This window comes from Ptychodera flava, chromosome 9 (genome assembly GCF_041260155.1).
Source record: "Ptychodera flava strain L36383 chromosome 9, AS_Pfla_20210202, whole genome shotgun sequence".
NCBI lineage: Eukaryota > Metazoa > Hemichordata > Enteropneusta > Ptychoderidae > Ptychodera > Ptychodera flava.
In genome coordinates this window covers 7,260,246-7,276,054 of record NC_091936.1, presented here as the reverse complement: position 1 = coordinate 7,276,054, position 15,809 = coordinate 7,260,246, and the positions used below count along the sequence as shown (strand labels likewise).

Genomic DNA, 15,809 nt, shown 5'->3' with positions numbered 1-15,809 from the left:
TGGGCCCCTACCAAAAACAAGATCAGGAAATGAGTACATGTTGACAATTATGTGTACATCAACTCGGTTCCCAGAAGCCATACCACTGAGAAACATAAAGACAAAGACTATAGTGAGAGCTTTAGTCAAATTTTTCACTTTATTTGGCCTCCCTAAATGTGTCCAGTCCGATCAAGGCTCCAACTTTATGTCTGGTATTTTTCAACAAGTAATGGATCAGCTAGGCATTAAACAGTATAGGTCATCCGCCTATCATCCAGAAAGTCAGGGTGCTCTTGAGCGATTTCATCAAACTTTGAAAAACATGATTAGGACCTACTGTTTTGACACAGAGAAGCAGTGGGATGAAGGAATTCATTTTTGCTCTTTGCTGTTAGAGAGTCAATTCAAGAGTCTCTTGGTTTTAGCCCATTTGAGCTTGTATTTGGACATACAGTCCATGGCCGACTTAAGCTTGTTAAAGAGAAATTCCTATCAGACGATGATGATTGTCTGAATCTTTTGCAATATGTATCAGATTTTCGTACTGGACTTTCTACGGTATGTAAATTGGCAAGAGAAAATCTTGAATCATCTCAGCAGTCAATGAAAACCAAATACGATAAAAACACCTCAAAACGGAAGTTTGAACCGGGTCAAAAAGTTCTTGTTCTACTTCCAATTCCTGGCAAACCACTCCATGCTTGTTACTTTGGGCCATACCTAATTGATAAGAAATTGAGTGATTTAAATTACATCATATTAATAACACCTGACAGGAGAAAACAAAAACAGCTATGTCACATAAATATGCTTAAACCATATTTGGATAGGGATAATCCTACTATAACTCAGCCTGTCAGTGCAGTCAGTTCAAACCATTATGAAGATAGTGATACTAAACTGACTTGAGTGAAAATACTCTAAACTCAAAGCTGGGCTCGGTCAAGCTTCAGAACTCAGAAATCCTGGAGAAGCTGGAGTCTACAAAGTTGGCACACCTCAAGCCAGAACAACAACAACAGGTAAAAGAACTGCTCCACGAATATAAACACCTGTTCAAGATGTTCCAATGAGGACAAACGTCATCTATCACGACGTTGATGTTGGGGACAGTAAGCCTGTAAAACAACATCCATACAGACTGAGTCCAACAAAAGCGAAATATCTCCAGGAAGAAGTCAAATACCTGCTGGACAATGACTTTATTGAACCCAGTAAAAGTAACTGGAGTTCGCCGTGCATACTTGTTCCCAAATCAGATCACAGTTATCGTATGTGCACGGACTTTAGGAAGGTCAACACTTTAACAAAGACAGACACTTTCCCAATCCCGAGGATTGATGACTGCATCGACCGAGTGGGAAAAGCCAAGTATGTGACAAAATTTGACCTACTGAAGGGATTTTGGCAAGTCCCTCTGACGGATCGTGCTCGTGAAATATCCGCCTTTGTTACACCAGACGGATTGTTCCAGTACAAGGTGATGCCATTCGGAATGAAGAACTCTCCGCAACGTTCCAATGGATGATCAACGACGTCATATCCGGGCTAGACGGGTGTGCAGCTTACGTTGACGACGTCATCCTGTATAGTGACACCTGGGAGGAACACATCAAGCTCATGCGGAAGTTCTTTGAGAGACTGAGTAAAGCAATGTTGACTGTCAACCTTGCCAAATCTGAGTTTGGTTGGGCGAGGGTGACTTACCTCGGACATACTGTAGGACAGGGTGAGGTAAAACCTGTTGATGCCAAAATCAGTGCCATTTCAAGTTTTCCCCACCAAACTGTAAACAACAACTGATGCGCTTTCTCGGTATGGCTGGATACTACAGAAAATTCTGTCCAAATTTCTCCACAATTACTGAGCCTTTGACTAACTTACTTAAAAAGAAAGTAAAGTTTGTTTGGTCAGAGCAATGCCAACAGGCATTTGATACACTTAAAGCCATACTGCAAAGTGCTCCAGTGTTGTCTGCACCAGATTTCACTTTGCCATTCAAATTAGCTGTGGATGCTAGTGATACGGCTGCTGGTGCTGTTTTATTGCAAGAGGATAGTCATGGTGTAGATCATCCTGTTTGCTATTTTTCACGCAAATTTAACAAATCCCAGAGAAACTACTCTACAATTGAAAAAAAGTGTTCATCTTTGATATTAGCTTTACAGCATTTTGAAGTTTATGTTACTTCTTCAAATCAGCCAATAGTGGTTTATATTGATCACAACCCTCTTGTTTTTCTGCAGAAATTTAAAGGCAAAAATCAGAGATTGCTAAGATGGAGTTTAATGTTACAGGAGTTTAATCTTGACATTAGACATATCAAGGGCAGAGACAATTTAATTGCAGACTGTCTCTCTCGTATTTAGAGTTTATTGTCGTTCACACTTTTAAGATTACATTTGTAAAAGAAAGATTTTTCTTTGAAAAAATTTCTTTTTTGAAGAGGGGGTGTGTTATGTAGGTCATTTCCCCCACACTCATCATGACCTGAGTTCAATTAGTCTAGAACATTCTCAAGGTCACTGCCCTTAATGACCTCACAACCTTGAATTCAATTAGTCATGTTTGGAATGTTCTGGAAAGTTGATTAGTTGTGTAAGAGAGATAATTTTAGAACAGTAATTAGCATATCAATAAAAGTTCTAGATTGTTCTTATATGCCTTTATGTAAGCACATGGGTATAAAAGGGACGTGCACAGCTTCCAGTCAGACTTTTGGGATCGTGTCTCTTGTGTGTTACTAAACTCCAGCAGTAGTCATTCTCAAGACTTTTCAAGACCTTCCCTGCCAACGCTGGATTTATACTGTGGACTTTGTGCAGCTTCAAGCCTGCAAGCCAAAGGACAGTTAATTCATCCGACTGACTGTTACATCTCTGAGACTGGAGCTTTGCTGTCCCAGCTGAGATAAGTAGTCTGTACACTTTTAAAGCTTGTACTCTATCCCTGACTTAGCAATTAGATTTATTTTCGTAATAAATTTTGTTTAAATGGAAACTGCTGAGTTCACCCTTTTGTTCGTTTTCTCTGCACGTAACACAAGGCACAGGTCAGCTCACTTGACCTTGGATCTAACAACTCGAGTATGTTAAGGCAAGGCTCGAAAAATATCTTATGAATATGCAAATTAGAACAAATAAATATCATGATCCACGAGCGCGCTCAGCATAACTGGATAGCGCGCTATAGCGGACCCCAGGATAGCGGACGTGTGGTGTGCGAGTGTAACCTTCGAGGCTTCAGTTCACGTGGGCAAAAGACCCAAACGGGATGTTTTGAACGGCTATTTATGCTAACCAACCTCACCGTTTCGGTCTTTAGCATATCCACGGCCCACGAAGACTTAAACATATCGAAATGAACGCAGTGAGACAAATGATATTGTGGCTATACGCCATCATGGTCGCGCCGCCATCAGCATATGTTGATCCCTGATGTGGCCCGCCACTTGTTTTCGCCATCATTCATAAAGGACAGACTCAGATGTTTTTTGCAACAACTGGTTGTCACTACTCACGACATGTACAAAAAACCGTCTGAGACAAAATCAAGGTTAAGTATTTTCTCGATCTCCAGAACTGCTCTCGCACTGTACCGACGCAATCGCTGAATGCGCGCGTGCTGAAATGGACGCGACCGTCTCGTTACTAGGATACAGTCAGCTGTCTCTACCCATAAAGCATTGTATGTGGTCCCTGGATGGGTGTCCCCAGGGGTCCGCGGGCGGGCCGGCTAGAGTCCCAAATTACAAAAAGAAAAATGCCAAAATCCAGCCGCTAAACATGTTATATTTTAAAATCGCTGACTTGGATATTATATTGACATGTTTGTCAATATCATGCTGACAATTCTTTATCCAAGAAAGCAAGTGCAGGCACAGTTTGACCCCAATTACGCTCGTATTGGAGGTCGTCCGTCAAAGGTCAGCTGATATTTTGTGGCGAGTCATTAATACGGGGGCGAAATTTCTTACAGTATAGGTCGCACTAGTGATGGTAAGTGGGGTCAACGCGGATAATGTGGTTATTTACAGGATCTGGGGGAGTCTACCGGCTGGATTCTGTGCTCAAACTGACAATACCATTTTCGAACCAAAAATACCGTTATTTAGTCAAATTAATAATTATTTCGGGGATTTGATCAACATCATATTATTTTGCGGAGTTGTTTTATATAAAATACGTATACAAAGTTTAACTCATACCGAAGGATGTGCTCATTTTAGCCAGTAAAACCAAAACGCACTCGTCGATAGAGGGCGCCCTTGCGGGAGCCGTGCCTTAACATACTCGAGAGAGAGAGTCTTTGTCTCTGTACAGACATGACATGTAATAATGGCAAAAGAATATGGTATGTTCCTGGCATGTGTGTGTAAATAGAAATAGCTTTTGAGAAAGGGTATATGAGAATGTGTGAAATTCTACAGACTATTTTCACAAGGGAATAATTGTAATTATAAACATTACTCAAACATTACCTGTTCAGTTTTACTGTTCTAAAAGTCAGGCAGAATCATCTTGTAGGGTGTCCTATAGGGCACAAATATGAGCCTATAGGACTAGTATGAACCTATAAGACATGACACATAAATCCTACAGCACAGGCGTTGTCCAATAGGACGGGTGCTATAGAACAGAGGTAACCCTATAGGACTCCTGCAGGGATCCTTGGGTCCTACAGGGATCCTGTAGGACTTTTTTGTAAGGGGATGATTTGTGCCGACGTAACATCGTAAATCTATTTGAAATATATGGAAACAGAATAAAAGTGTAAGCAGTTACATTTCTTGATGGTGTTTTGAGAGTAGTGGCTAAAATCGGGTTCGATTTTTCTGTGCCGTAACGTCAGCTGTTACTGTTTACTGTTACCACAATAGAGGCAACAATGTACCATTTCGTGAACGAGTCACACTGACCTTTACAGCAATATCGCAAGATATCGTGGTATATACCCGTATTGAAATATTTTGATCATGAAATAATGCATTTCTGTGACATAGACTCTACCAAATGTGTATGTAAATTGATGTAATAACGTCAAAAAATATCCGTCGGAAATGAAATACGTTTTTTACCGTCGACAATTGCAACCTATCCAAGCAAAGGCCTACAGCTAGTAAATAACGCATGGCCCAGGGTCGATGATTTGTGTTTGTAATTTATCCGGAATAACATCAACAAAAAATAAAATGTACTGAAACCAATTTTATACTAAGTAGGGTTTTTTCTGTTTGATTGCTTGTTTTTTTACCGCACAACATCAGTGTTCTGGGATAGGCACAGTGCATTGTTTACTCTTCAGCTGACTGCCTCCACGGCAAGCTTCAGTGGATTGTTTACGCTAGGGTGACTTTTCTAACAAATTTACTTAGGGTTAAGGTGCTGTCTGTCAGTTTGGTTATCGAGATGTGTAATATATATATGTAAAATATCCCCAAGTGTCCATGACAAGCATTCTAATATTCAATTTTACATTTGCTGACGAAAAATTTCGGAAAACTTATTTCAAAGCAATATGAACGCGTACCTCTGTAAGCTTATTGGAATGATTTGAGATTGTCTTCGCTTAATATGATTTTTTACAAGTATACTTCAGATTTACCAAATATTTAACTAAGATATGTCTAGAACGTAACCTAATAAAACAATATAGCAAAAAAAACGAAAGAAAATGTGTGCATTCATGGTCTATTCTCAGTAGAAAAGGACATCAGAAAGAAAAAATAATTTCACCTAAGAGGGCGTAAATATGCGTATGGCGGCCATTTTATTTTAAAACTAAGTTCCAATAGGCTAAACAAATGTGATTGACGAATAAACAGACAACACTTTTCCACTCAGCAAAGCATTCAAACTGGTTGCCCTGGCCAACCTTGGCTGGTTGCAAATTTCTCAAAATGAAATAGATATGCATCCATTTTATCCGCAGCTTCGTTAAATGCAGGCAATTTAGGCGCACAAGCTTTAACCCGACATGCAGTAGCAGTAAGAGCAGGAATTTCCTCCCCCTCTTGTGGTTCAGATTTGTAAGCTGACAATTTCAATTTTTCCATTCGCCGAATATGTTCGCGCTCTTCCCTATCTTTCTGAAGTAGGAATTCATGATCCTCTTTCTGCTTTTGATTTTGCAATTCTTTTTCTCTAATATTTTGTTCTCTCAATTGTACAAGTTGGTTGTCACGTTCTTTTTGCAATTCCCTTTCGCGCTGATTGAAATCTCATTCTTGTTGTCTTTCTTTTCTCTGCACATCCTGCTGGGTTTTAACAAACTCTTGAAGGGCTTGGCCTTCGTTACCTAATGCCTTACCAAGGGCAACTAACTCTTTCAAATCCATTTTATCAGAATAACTGAATGCCAAACCAGTAGTGATACACTTTTCCGAAACAACAACTCTGGTATTGCAAGACTAAATTGAAAAATTTAGAGAAATTCACTATCTGACGCTCCCGGACAAGCCCCTTGTTGTCACAAGATGGTACGGACTGCCCTAGCCAACTGAAACGTGAGTTTAGAATTGCCGAATATGAGTTTTATAGGAACCAGAGTGTGTTGTGCGGAAAAGAGGTCATTCTCACACAATCAATTATGATTTAACTATTCTGTAATGTTCACCAAAATAAACGAAATACAAAATATGCACATAAAAACACTCCCCTAAGAACTCAATATAATAATGCTGGTGACAACAGGTTTTTGCACATAACAGCACAACTCACAAAAACAGTATCTACAGTCCTCAAAAGTCGAACGACGGAGCAAGCACTGACAACCAATGATACGGTGAGTTCCTACTTGCTTGAAGACCGTAAACTAGAAGACCAGGGATGTAGATGTAGACAGCGGAGTTCCCACTTGCTTGACGACCGTAAACTAGAAGACCAGGGACGTAGACAGCGGACTGGCTGGTAGTAGGTAGACCGTGCAGACATTATACACTTGAGTGGTACATTGGAGCTCACAACTGCTTGCTGGCGGGGCTGACAGATACACCAGTTGAGTACACCAGTCACCAGAAAGACGTGTAGACGGCTAGCACCCAACTTAAACACTGTGACTTCACTACCTGGAGTAAGCGAGTTCACTTCTCAGAATATTCAGTCTTTCCAACCGCGACCTCAAAAATGTTGTGTGTAAAGAATGACAACCAACACATGCAGCACATGTAGAATCGCTTTAAACCCGCATTTGGTCAGAATCTCTTCTTACTCGAATGGGTTTTGTCAAACGCAAAGGTACGAAGGCAGCCAGAAAACTACCCAAGAATTTCCCTGAGGTGAAGAGGCAGTTGACCTTCAATGCATCGTTGATGTTGTCTCCACAGAAGCCATCCCTCCAGAGCTTGTGCTTAACTTCGATCAATCTGGTATCCATATCGTACCCGTCAGTTCATGGACACTGGCTAAGGCAGGTGAAAGTCAAGTACCCATCATCGGTCTCGAAGACAAGCGAGAAATAACAGTGTTATTTACTGTGTCACTCAAAGGCGACCTCCTCCCGGTTCAACTACTGTACAAAGGCAAAACCAACAACTGTCATCCGAACTTTAATTTCCCGAATGACTGGGATGTCCACCATACTCTAATCACTGGAGTAACGAAGAGTCCATGTGCCATTATGCTGACAACATCCTGATTCCATATGTACAGCAAGTCCGTCATCGTCTCAGCCTCCCCGACCAACAGATTGCAGTTGCAATTTTGACGTTTTCAGAGCTCATCAGAGTGAGAGATTTCTTACCAAGCTTCACAACGCCGGCATCGCAACTGTTTTCGTCCCAGCTAACTGCACATCTGAACTACAGCCTCTCGACCTCACCTTCAACAGCAAGTTCAAAGAATACCTGAAAGAGGAATTCAGCAAATGGTATGCCAGCAATGTTTCCCGTGCCCTTGTTCATCCAATCTTCAATTAAAGCTGCTTTCGACGAAATCCAAGTTTAAATCAACGAACTGAACTTTTAATTTTATAGAACTTCTGCTTTCAAATTCTTTTGGTATTTCTTTGATTTCAAATGTGTTTTTTTTAATGATTTTGTGAATAATGTTTGATGTGAGTTATTAAATATTTCATTGTTGTTTTTACTGAACTGAAAATTTGTGTCGTCACCGTATTTCCTTCGGTAAGCATGCGTGTGTGTGTGTATGTGTATGTGTTTGTGAGATTGTGAATAGAGCCAAACAGCGTGTTACATTTCAGGATGTAAACCACACATTGTTCTTGAAAAAAATCTGCGACTGTTTATTTTCACGTTTTTCTGGCCCACGCGAAGTTTTTTTCTTGTTCACGAAAATTTCCCGGTTTACAGTATTTCCCACCTGTCGAACTCACCCGGTCAGTTCTACTCTTACTCTCAAACATCATGTGCCTATATCTACAATATGTAATTTCTCTGAAGTAACAAATACATCTGTCGTTCACCCATTAGAAATTAAATAGGTCACTGGCAATGTACTGACAGACCAGTGACCTACAAAAAATAAACCATATCTTGACACCAAGGTTATTCTTTGCCGTGACATGGTTCACTTTGACCCCGGCATCGACATATAGGGGTTCAATGATATCTGACTGCTGCGTTGCATGCTGCACAATTTTATCAATGTGCCCAAGAGGTTTATATTGGTCCTGCCCAAAAAACAATGACAGGTGATGACTGTCTTGAAGTGCTCAAAATCATCATCAGTGACAGTGACAACCAGCCCAAAAAGCGGTAGACAAACAGAATGATGCAAGACTAAGGGAACGAGCACAATTAACGGCAGGGGGGGCGGAAGAGAAAATATGTGGTGCGTATATTTTTTACAGGCCCCCCCCCTAACACCAGCAAAAAATTTAGTGGCCCCCATCACCGGCAACAAAATTTTTGTGGCCCCCCTCCCCAAAAAAGAAAGATTACATAGGTACAAAGTTGTACACATATATATATAATCCTTATAACTTTTAATATATGCTTTAGTGAAAACAACATTCTTGCATTCTTGAAATAAATAATAAACAAATAAATATATAAATAATAAACAAATAAAATAACTTTATTTCAACTGAGTATCTGTATGATGTTTTCAGATGTTGGGGAAAAAATGTATAACATGACCGTTGTGATTTCAATGCACTTTCCACAACCCAGTGTCTGCCTTTCTATGACTACCCAAGATATTCAATGTTACTCCACTGTAATGACAGTCTGCCATTGGAATAGTCCTTCATGGGCTAACTATAAAAGACCCATTAATTCCCTTTTTTTCCTCCCTTTTTTCAGTATTTTTTTCCTGTGTGTCCACTACGTATTCTAGTTCTGAACTGCCTATTAGCCAGTCCACATTCCTGTGTGGAACAGGTTGAATGGTTATTTGAGGAAAAATAGGCAGTCCATAGCAGTCCAACCTGCCACATGCCAGTATTGGAAATATGACATGTTAAAATTTGAACATTCATCACTGGCTATGAATGTGAAATCAGACTCAGCCATGTGAAGTAACCATTCATTAGCAGTCCTATTGAATTCATGATAGAAGGGAAGATTGTCAATGGATTGAATGGTAGCTTACACATGTGGCGGTAAAAATTTAGACATGCATTAATAAACTCCAAGGACTGACTTGTTGTCAATTCTCATGTTTTCACATCCCTATTGTCTATTTAATTTAAATAAATTAGGCGGCACTCATGTGTAGAGTTGATTTTACTTGGGTTAAGTTTTTCAGGTGAAATTACTCATGTTTGCACTATAGAAATGCCACATGGGTCACATTTACCAGTTAAATTGTTCTCAGACTTAAATATTTAGTGGCTACAGAAGCAACGGTTTGCCATTTTAAAGTGACAGTATAAAGCTGTAAGTTTTTTATTTTGTTAATATTTTTGTTATGTATCAACTGCACTTACTTCATTGGTTTACAAATTTAAGTTGAATTAGCTCGTTGATATTATCAATACAACCAACATACACTTTGTGTGCATGTATATTATAAAAGTTCACTGTTTGTTGTGTTCAATTGAAGTTTAGTCCAGACCAAAATGTGTTTACCAACAATAACAATGCTGACTGTACATAATACAGGTTGTGAAGACTGGATATTTGAACGTGTTTTAGAAAATAGAATAACATTAGCAATACTGGCTAACATGATTTTGAAAAGAGAGAAAAACCTGTAGTCGATGTACGAAGAACAAAATTTCTGCCAAAATTATGAAGTTACAGCCTATCCCTTAAATATAATTAGCATTAGTTTCATTCATCTCCATTCAAAAAACGAGACCAGGGATTTTCAGTATAAACCAATGAATATGACAAGAGGGAAGTCATGCAGATGGCTACAAACGTCTGTGAGTAGCCTCTAAATTAAATCAGCACAGATAAAATTTTAAACATCCTTAATTTTTATTTTCAAAATGTGCAATAATAAACACATGTTCACCGCTAAATATTCCATATGATCTGAACCTGCATTCTATTGAAAGGTACTCACATTTCCAGACGTAATATGGTTGGATCTGTCATTAAATTTTTCTCATACGGTCCATGTTTTCGCGTACGTCCGTCGGCAACTGGCTATGATGTGCAGTCATGTACATGTACGTCAGATCATCACACAACGACGAACACACTTGCGACGGTTCTGCATCTGCCATTGTAAAACTTTCGCGATTACAACTTACATAAAACGTAATGGAACCGCAGTACAGGTACTGTTCATCCCCAAACCGTTCAAAAGTCGAGCCGGATGGACTAGCGGTTCTGACGATGTATGATGTCGTGACTTTGGAAAGAGTTGTGTTGGAAGAGTGGACGGGACGCAACAGGGTATGAACGTAAGGGTCCCGTAAATGAGTACGCTCGGATTTAAAGAGGCTGATCAGAATTGCAACAGGGTTCACTTAGTGTGTTGGACGTCCGTATTTTAACTGATCTCTTCATATAAAGTCAATTTTTGCTTATTGGAAAAATCTAAAGGAACAGTTTACGCGTACTTGAAATGTCAAAATTTTGCGACGATCACGACCCTTGACCTTTCGAATTTGACCAATGCTTTGTGTTCCCACACAATCGTTGTCGGATATCACATTGCATCTCTCAAATGAGATTGCGCAGATTTTTTTGAAGTAATGGCTGTTCAGACCAGCTGAATCTCACGAATTATGGCTGATTTCTCGGTCATTTCTTCCCCAGTGAGGACACATTTTGAGTCAAAACAGCAAGTGAGTTAGGTCTAAGTGGTAATGTTTCAGTTGGCATGAAGGTAAAGTGTATTTCCCGGCGACAGTGTTGGATGCAGTGGCCGAGATAGCAAGTCGTCGTGGACGATAATTTTCCATTCATCCGGTAAGTATTTGAAATGCATATTATAAAGGGCAATTACGAAATTAGTATGCCTTATAGAGAGGCTTTTCTCTGCACATTGATGTTTTCCAGGAAGCTTGGTTTTGTATATGGCCCGACATTTTTAACCTGAGCTTTAGGGGTGAAAAGAAAGTACGTATCTGTATACCTGGACAGGGCGGAGGGAGGTGTACAGTGTGGCCATTAACGCAAAACAAAGCTGGGCTTGAACAACGCCTAAGCTTAGTTTGCGTCCATGGTCTCACTCAGTGCAAAAACACTGCTATAAAAAAAATAGGCGAAATGAAAATATTAAAAAAACCCAAACTACCGGTAGATCGTAGGATGAACATGGCTATGTAAACTTATGATTGTTTGTACCACCCGGTCTTACTTGCATTTTTTACTTCTTTTGTACATGGTTACTTTTAAAATCCATTGTTAATATGATATTGCCAGGTAAGAAGCCTTGTATTGAAAGACAGAAAAAATCTTTAGAAATGTGATACGTCTTAATTTTCAAGGGACAGCAGCTGTAATTTTTATTGAGTTCAATAACTTGTTTGCCTCATGTATTAACATACTTTCTTGTATTGATTCAAATTATGAATTGTGATGCCCTCACTTTGTAAAGATGTACATAAATTAATCGGTATTAGTGGCTGTGGCAACTAGTCAAGTCAATACAACGTACACAAGCACATTTCTAGACATATATGTTACATTTTCAATGTATTAATTTTGCACTCGCAAAGATGTATGTAAAAAATTCCTCTATGTGTATGTAACAAATCACACACATGTTCTGAAACTTTATTGTAAAGTTGTCGTCTTAATAAATGTTGCTAAGTTCATTCTCTTCTCTCTGTTTCATTTCAGTGTGCATGTCAGCCAAGGCCCAAGAGAAATTTGGCAAGAATAATCATGACTTACGTAAAGAAGTCTTCAATGTCAAATTTCAAAACAAAATAGGACATGAAAGACGAGACTTGGCCAGAGTTAAATGAACTCTTTTAAAAACTAATCTTTGACTAAATCACTTTTCACTGTGTCTATGAAATTTGTTAAAGCCAAAAATTTATTAAATTGGTCATCAGACTTACAGATATGTTTTGTGCTTTTTATTTTGAACGTTTGGAAAGGTGAGTCTGCTTGTGTTTGCTGTGTTCAGGTGAGTCAGAGTTGCTTTTAACTCTGTTTGGCCTGTCTTAGTTTTAGGCCAAATATGGTTAAATTACATATCCAACCAATTGTATCTTATAATTCACCGTAAGAGGCTGTGTAAAAGTACTTGATTTTACTGGAATTTGATTTCACTTATTTGATGTTTGCTTACACCTTGCAAACATGCAAATGTAACAATGTTTACCAAATTCATATTGGCAACATCAAAATAAGTGAAATCGGGTGTCAAATCAGTACTTTTCATGGTGCTCTTTTTCTGCCAGGATGACCCTGTCATTCATATGTGCATTCAAAATAACCATTGGTTCACATACATGTGAGTGGATTCAGAATAACCATTCATTCACATGTGTGTGAATGGCTAGCTCATTTAAATATTTCGGCCTATACACATGTTACCAACGTGCTTCTGAAATGAATGTGGACTGCCTGACTGCCTATTCCCTATGCAAATGCATTAAGCCATGCCAACTAGCCATGTGAATGCTAATTTCACATGGTACTGACAGGCATTCCTGTTCTATAAGGGATTCCTATAGCATGATGAAATAACCAGTTTCAACCGAGCCTCTGTATCATTACCAACCATTATTACTGTTGACAAATGAAGTCAATTTTCAATAATAATATTGCTCATTTTACACATAACAACTGCACTGTGAGGTTTAAGACTTGGTATTTTATCATGCTACAAGAAGTTTAACAAGGAACTCCAGCTTCAACAGGGAACAAAAATGCTGAAAAATATTCTCTGTCTGTCATGGTGAGTGTAAAAAATTTTGGTGGCCCACCCCTTACTTTCCCTGGAATTTTCATGGCCCACCCCAAGAACACTCATTTTTTTTCGTGGCCCCCCCCCATTTTCTCTTCCGGCCCCCTGCCGTTAATTGTGCTCGGTCCCTAACTGGTGGCTGAAGACACACACTGTCCTACACATGCGTTCAATGGCAAGAAGACCAGCTTCATAGAGCACTTCCATTAAACCTCTCAAAAGGGCTGATTGATGTGGGATGAATTCTTGCCCGATCTGGTTTTGAATTAGAGTGGCGCTGGGTATGGCTGCATTTTTATGAAGCCACAAAACATGGCAGCCATTAACAACCACTTAGCCTCCAAAGCCATGTACTAGAAAGAGTTAGTCTCAAGGTCCTTCTTGACTCGAGTCCCTCCTCTTCGCTGAATACATAATCGATGACCTGCAGGGCAAAGAGGTCCGTGGCAAATTTAATGAGAATGAGCTGCAGAAGGCGACAGTTCATGACAATGGCATCTACAAGGTCGAACACGTGCTCAGGATGAAGACAGTGAAGGGCAAAGTTCTTCATGATCAAGTGGAAGGGCTACCTGGACAGATTAAACTTATGAGAGCCAAAACAAAATGCTGTTTTTCTCATTTCAAGCTGAAGCAACTGCGCTCATACGCGCTGATCTTCAACCCCACCGGCTATTATAAGGGTGCCTTAGCCTGAAGACTAGCTTGCCATGTTTGCACTAAAACTGTGCCCTTGTGAACAGAATGAGTAGCCCTTTCATACTTCAGCAAGGGATGTTGACATAATGATGGTGTCACGTTCTGCAAAGGGGATCTGGCAGAAATGGTGGACATGCTCATACAAGAAGCTCTTGCCACTGTTATAACCACAAGTGACGTTTTAGGCCAAGTCTTTGTCTTTGGTAGTTTCATACTCAATCCGTATATTCATAAGTGAGTACCCTAATTCGGAGCAGCTGGTGCCAGAGTGTGTTCATTTTATCAGTTGTTTGTCATACAGAACATTTTGAGTGTAAACTGAGAACTTTTGCTAATCAACATTAACACAGGCTTCTGAAATGTACTGAACAGGTATTTATATTATGTATCGCTGATGAGTTTCCCATTCAGTTCAGTTGCTAGTGGTTCTATCAGGGACTGTGCCAGTGTACAACAACAGCGACACTAAACATGGAGGTGAGATTTTCAAATGCATTTGATTTTCATGCTGGCGATTTTAACATAATCAATTTTTCTGAAAAGAGAATGTTTAACCTTGTTCGTCTTTATTTGAAGTCACTGTCCCAGTGTTGCCGCCAGGACGCGCCCTTGCGACAATGTCCCCAAAACGGAACCTGTTGTCCTGCTTTCTTGCGTATTGCGGGTCACCTCGGGCGCACTGTAAATCAACTGTGATGGGTGTAGTCTACAAGTAATATCTGTTACTGACGATAATCTTTGTTTTGCATAATTATTTTGAGGCTTTCACAACGTACTTTCGGAGCTAGCTATATGATTAAAAGTAATTAAAATGCTGCACTTGATATCATAATTTGCTTGACTGTAGTCCGTTGCCGTCTGAGCTCTGATTTGCGGCAGATATGGTATACTGCTTCAATTGCCTGGAATTCAAGCATAGCGACGCGGTACCGGTAGCTTGAATTTGTTCAGTGAAACTAATATGTTACGAAATAATGAAAAATTTGATTGACAACTGCTAGTTGTCCCCAACATGTACAAAATGTCCCCAAAAACAAATGGTAGTGGGATACAGTGTCCCCTGATCTAACATTCCTGGCCGCAACACTGCTGTCCTGTCGTGCGATTGTTTGGGCTTTTCTTTGTTTTCTCAGGAATTTCTCATTTTTGTCAATGCCAGCATATAAAATGTGCTTGCCTTTGGCTGAGGGTCCCACTGTTACGTATTTTGCTACCTATGCACATTCTGTTCCTCTTGTCCACTGCACTTGAGACATATGGCTCCAGGTTGAGTGCAAATAGTAATATTGAAGTACCTGATCCTTCAAGTAAATTTTGTGTGAGAGTTTAGTCTATGAGTTATGCGTGCATTCATTTCATGGCATGCTACAGAAGAAAATTGGATTGGCAATTTAATACTGTGTAATCGTATACATTTTGTATAATGAACAACGAACACAAGTGATCTTTATCAGGCTGAACTCGCTTGAGTCATTTGCATGACTGGGTTACCAGCAAAGCCTACCACTACACCACATTTATGGGTAAGTTGTTCTGGCCAAACCATGATTTCCCAAAACATCAGGAAATACCATCTTACACCCTGGTTTGCGGTGGAATCGACACCCCCTTTTAGACCAAGTCACTGAAATATCCACCCCATCGGGTGGCACATATACATATTGGCAAGTAATGGTAGTGTTGTCCCCCCGGGGGAGCCATATGCTTGGGCAGTGCATCCTGAGAGGCTAGGGCTGGTGTAGTAGTGGGCCGGGTCTAGTCAGTACTACTGAAAGCCTTTTTAGGAAGCTCTCAAACACATCTGAAAGGAGAACATCTTTGCTACAGAGGTTGTGGTAGTCCCTCAGG

General features: G+C 39.9%; 1 long non-coding RNA gene across 1 annotated transcript; it reads left to right on the top strand.

Moving 5' to 3' along the window:
- Nucleotides 1–11,179: 11,179 nt before the first annotated feature.
- Nucleotides 11,180–12,409, top strand: LOC139139893 (uncharacterized). Its single transcript, XR_011553895.1, has 2 exons — nt 11,180–11,308; nt 12,185–12,409. It is a non-coding gene; the product is annotated as an uncharacterized lncRNA (long non-coding RNA).
- The last annotated feature ends 3,400 nt before the right edge of the window (nt 12,410–15,809 follow it).